Genomic DNA, 6,114 nt, shown 5'->3' with positions numbered 1-6,114 from the left:
CACATACATACACACACACGTACACACACGTGAACCTCCTTACTACATATATATTGATCCAGACATTTGCATTATTGTTGACGGCAGATATTGCTAGATCAAATTCCATTTTAGTAAACATATTAACCAAAACAAACAGCCAGGATCATACATGTGCCTCCATCTTTATATAGATAATTCCTTTTGATATATTCTTCTCAAGTTATATACAATACAAAGTGAACTCCAGTGTACATCTTATTTATCATATTGATGTATACATTTTTATTCAAGTTGAAATCTGATTGTAATTAAGCACAATATTTCATAACGCACATTTTCAGTAAACAATATGAAAACATGAATACACATATCTTGTTATCAAACAATCGGAACAAGATTAGAAACTGTACATCGAAAAAAATACTTTTCTGTCCTTATGTTGCTATGAGTGTTGTCTCCTTTCTTACCATACAGTTTGCATAAGCCTTTTAACCCTCAAACCACCGTTACGGTAGCTTTTTTGTGACGTAGATTACCGTATGGGGTAAAAACTGACCCCAAAACGTTTTGTACAAATACAGTTTTTTTGTGTGAATCTTTTTGTGATTTGTATATATGTATAGTTTCATTAATCTATGTGGGACAGTCTGACATGATCAGGTGAGAATACTTCTAGCTCATTATCATAATTCATGCAAAAGATCATGAGGACCACATTTTGTACCAGCGCTATTCAGACCGGGAAGGAGGTTTTTGATGCCTGTACCAGCTTCAATGCCATATAGCGCCTGAATGGCTTATGCTAGGGCCACCAAACTTGGTATTTTTTTAGAAAATGTTGATAGCAAACATGTTCAGTGAACAAAGTATGTTTATCGTTTTTTATGTTGCCATGACAACGGAATTCTGACAGACATATTTATTACGAAATTTTCTAATTTTGTACTAAACATTTAAGTTTTAAGGTTTTTTTGGCAAATAACAATTGTCTATCACATCTTATAAAATTCAAAATAAATTTCAGGACTAATATTCGTAATTTATGCTAATTTGATGACGTCATCAGTCAAAATCCAAGATGGCGGCCGATATTACACAGATGACGTCATAATGTCGTCATATGACATGATAATAGCACAAAAATTGCTACAATAATAAATTGGCTTACATGTACATCATTCCCTGAAAATTTCGTGATCCTACAATAAGTAGTTTAGGTGTGGGTTGCAAAAGTTTGTTTAAAAAAATGCTGGGGTCAGTTTTGACCCCACTGGACAATGCATAAACTTTCGAGGATAACTTAATCAACAATGAGTCAATCTCGGCAAAAACGTATAAGAAGTTATAGGACAGATCTACAAACAAACTCCTGAATGGAAATTTGTTTTCGACCAGAAATGACAGAATGGCACACATTGATATACGCCTGGGGTCAGTTTTGACCCCATACGGTGGTTTGAGGGTTGATTAATCCATTTGCGCATGCGTAGGTCAAAGGTGAAGACCGCTAACTTTTAGAAACTCTTGTCTCGACCATGTTCACATACATGTACATTTGGTCTCCGTTGATCTATTTGCATAATGATAATATCCAAAATTTGTGTCTCAGAAGATTTACCTTTGACTGCGAATGCACATTATCGTCGGTGACAGTGCTTATTGTTCTCATGCACAAAAAACAGCCTACAATTCGGGGAATTTCATTCGTGAAGGGTCGACTATTGACGAGTTTATTCCTGATTGGCGATATGATTGATCACTTTTAATCATTGGTAGTTTCACGGACTCTGGTTGGTCGACATTATTTCTCACGCAGTCGCAGTCCCAGTGACAGAGGTGCGCGGACACCTGTCTGTCAACCATGTTGCCATGGTAACCGTGAGTAACGTGAGCGCGCGGATCGCTCGACAGCCCTTCTAAGTGTGCCGACACCTGTCTGTCAACAGTGTTGCCATGACTACCGCTCTCTGTAGTACTGGTCGCCACGTCATCACTTTCCTCATAGTTCACGTCTGCGTTGCTATGGAAACCGTTGTCTGACAACGTCGGTGGACGACGGTGGGAGTGAGTGGCCAGAGTTTCGCCTGTCGGATACTTTTTCCATTGTCCAGCGTGATGAGGCGGCCGGTTGACCAGTGCCCTCTGATGACCAGTCGCCTGCAGGTCAGCATATTGAACATAGCTCCTTGTCAGATGATCCGGATGGTCGTCGTCATAGAAACCATAGTCGTAGAGCTCAGCCCCGCCCCTCATGACGTCAGAGTCTGTGACGTCATGATTGTAGGCGGAGCTCCATTGGTCGTACGGCCTCCCTCCATGGACGCTGGGATACCCACCCCTTACAGGAGTTGGTACGGTCCCTTGTATCTGACTCATTTTGGGTAATTTGGCGGGAACTCTTGCCTTTGAAACACCCGGATGTGGTACTGAAGCCCTAAGCACCCTTTGCGAGCGCTTGTTGTCGATAGAGGGGAACATAGAGCGCGGGTTTTTGTTTGAGTTCGTTACGGTTGAGCGGCGAGTGTTCTCAACAACAGCCAACCTTTCTGTAGTCTCCAGAACGAAGCACCCAGATTCGTTCAACGAATCGACGGACTCTCGCAGCTCTTTCAACTCGCCATTCAACTTCCTACAAGTTGTTCGGGCCTCGTCGCGTTGTTTCAGGGCTCTGTATTTTTGTTTGACGGCCTCCTCCTTTTCTTTTTTCATCTCTTCTATGGTGTCGTGGAGCTCCCGTAGCTTGGCTCTTTCTTCGTCTCTCTCCTTCGCGAGTTTGTTTTTCATTCGGACCTAAGAAGAGGAAAAAGTCATGAGATTTCTACGGTAGATATAAACAAAGCAGGAGTCACTAAAAACATGATAAAGCATTCCAAACACATCAAAACAGAAAATTCTCCTGTAGTGTCGTAGGAAGCTGCAAGGCGGTTTGCAGATATGCTGTCTATGGGTTATTCCACATTACTTTCAGGAAAGGGGTGTCAGCTTGTAATGTTGCAATAGCTAATATATACTACTAGGGGGTCCAAAATCGCCCTCAGCATTAACTACCCACATACCAAACATTCTTGAGTTACAGGTGCGAACACTGAAGTTCTGTTGCAATGCTTTAGACAGCCGCTAGGAGATCACTAAACTTGACCGTCGTTTTCAACAACTAAAAACAGTACCTTCATCGGAGAATTAACTGCCTTTCCTGACTTAACAAGCAACAATATACATAACGTTATACGCTCACCATGTTCAGTCGGCGTCTTTCTGCGTTGAACTTTTGTGTGTTGACTTCTTTCATGGCTAACAACATGGCCGACATTTTGGCTCGCTCGGCTTCTATGTCTTTGGCCAGCTTGTTCCTCTGTCGTAGCGCATTCTCTTTTACTTGGTGCGCTCTCTGTCGCATCTTACCAACCGTATCAACATGTTGACGAACCTACAAACAGACAAACAAGGGGTTAAAAAAGCAAGTCAAATCCAGAAGTTCTGCTGCAGTGATTTAGAGAACCAGTAGGGGGCTATCAACCTTGGCCGTTTTCTCTACCCCTACCCACCTACCAAATATCATGAAGATCCAGCTACAGTTTTTTGATAGTCTTGTATGTGTCGTACACTAGTCGTAACTAAGTTGACGTAGATATCTCGATCGCATTCTGTAATAACTTTGCAGAAAAACTTACAACAAACGTTCGGTCGCCTGTCGTTCCATGTAGAATTAGTCAAGTAAGTTTTGCATAGTGCCAGGAAGCTTTCAAAAGAACGACGCGGTCAAAAGATACATTTTGTTTCAGAGGAAAGTGACCTGTATGCCGCCACCATACTACTTGTATACGTAAGAGCTACTAGATGCCTTTCGACAAAGCATTCAAAACAAACAACGCGCCTGACAAACATTTCGAGTTGCACTGCAAAGTAAACGTGGAACACTGAAGGAAATACGAAAACCTGAAGTTCCGATACAGTACTATAGAAAGCCGCTAGGAGACCCATTGTCGAACTTGACCTTCGTTTTTCAGACTCCTACCCACATATAAGATATCATAAGGATCCGTTCACACCTTCACGAGTTATCTTGTAAAAAACACACAAACAGCACTCAAAACATTAACTTCTAGCGAAGGTAACAGCCGACGCGTCTGAAACATTAAGACTTGCGCTGCAAAGTAAACGCAGAACACAAGCCACTCAAGTCACAAAGACAAAAACAAGTACGAACCACCTTTGCAAACCGGGAGACGATATTAAAGTAACACCAAACTTACTTGAAAACGGTTCAGTGAAAATGTGGACGTAATTTCAAAGAACTGGAACGTTTTCAAAGTCTTTTTTTAGAAAGAGTACGCCGTACCAGCTACACCCTGTATTGTATGGATGTACTTGTTATTGAAATGCTTGACCTACTATGTCCAATGTAGTTTCTAGTGTGTTACAGTGTTTTCTTTTCTTTCGACTTCGACACGTTAATTTGAGGACGCATACTAGCAGGATGTGATTTCAAGTGTAATGATGTAAGAATGAATAGACATACAAATATGCATATTAAACGACATACAAATTTTATTACTGATATCTATGACAATACCATCCTTTTACGTTGATTCTTTTTATAAAGTCTCTTATAATAACATAGTGCGATTTTTTCTAGTGGCTTAAGCTAAGAGCACAACCCGCCGTGCCAAAATGAGGGCAATCTTTTTGGGATCCGTAAGTGGTAAGTACCACCTCCGTACGAACTCAAAACGCAAACACGCCGTAGAATTCTCCGTGCAAGCAAAAATTTGTGCGCCATCGGGCTGCGGATTCGCCCCCGTACGTGCCAGTACGGGCGAGGCGCTTGCCCTGTACAGCCTGAACCACGTTTTCAGAAATATGTGGCCTCCCAAAGAAACGTACGGACAAATTGCACGTACGGCGGGTTGTGCCCTTAGCTTTAGTTATTCACGCTTATTATGCTTCCCCGATAGGAAAACATATTGGTTTTGCTTGTGTGTTATTTTCAATTCTTCTGTCATTAACCAATCAAAGATTAGAACAACAGTGACATCATCATTGTCAGTATCCAAGTAGATGTAGGGTGGACAGACAGAATCAATGCAGATGTAGGGTGGCCTTGCACACAATACTATGCGGAATGCCAAATGGTATAGTATAATCGTGTTAATAACCTGCGAAAAACAAGCATATATAAGGTGGCCTTTTTTTATGTATCCTTTTTCTTACTCGCATACAATGCTATATATAAGGCGAGCCTAATGGTATAGTATTGTGTGTGAATAGCCTGACAAAAGGCTATGGGGAAAGCGTTCTGCATTTTCGCGAAAATGTTGCATTTCTAGTCAAAGCTAAGTTTATTCAAGCAACAGTAACAACAAACGTATCAACAACGATCGTAGCAAAATACTGTAAATGCATTTTTACGTTTGCGGTAGCACCATGCACTGTAGTCTCTTACTGCCATGGAAAAATGTTTGTGGTGGTTTTAATGTCGCGGCGAAGCGGCCATCGCGAAAACCGCGAACATTAAACCACCGCGAAAGTTTCTGCATTTACAGTATTCTATTTGCGAAAGAGGATCTAATTCTTTAAAGACATTTCTTGGTAGAAAGTTGAATGATAACGTTAACCACTCACCTTTTCGAATGCTGTCCTCTCTTTCTCGACTTGCTGTAGCAGCTGTTCTTTCTCGCTGAGGGTCTTGTCACGTGACCTACGCACTTGTTCAACCTACAGAATACACAAACATACGTCATAACGTAAAGCTTCCAAGTAACGTGTGAAAAGTAGGTATAAATAGTCCCATGGACATTTCGGGGCCGTAGAGACAGTTTGTTGCTATCCACTGCGTCTAGGGTACAGTTAAGTATTGGAAGGTGGAGCCCATCCCTCTCATTCCACGGCCTTTTACCTACCCAACCGAAGTCAGGTACCCATTTTTACACCTGGATGGAGGGAGAAATTCGAAGGTCGTGCAAAGCGCCTTTCCCAAGGGCACAACATTGATGGCATGCCAGGGGATTGGAACCTAGGACCTCTGGGTTCTGAGTCTAGCAACCTAACTGTTACGCCGCTCGCTCTCTTAGGTTAAAAAGATACATTGTGGCTGCTATTTTTGTTCATTGTTTACATGTAAGCTAGTTCACC

This window comes from Branchiostoma floridae, chromosome 18, assembly GCF_000003815.2.
Source record: "Branchiostoma floridae strain S238N-H82 chromosome 18, Bfl_VNyyK, whole genome shotgun sequence".
Classification (NCBI taxonomy): Eukaryota; Metazoa; Chordata; class Leptocardii; order Amphioxiformes; family Branchiostomatidae; genus Branchiostoma; species Branchiostoma floridae.
The sequence above is the reverse complement of the archived record's forward strand: the minus strand, read 5'-3'. Positions refer to the sequence as shown.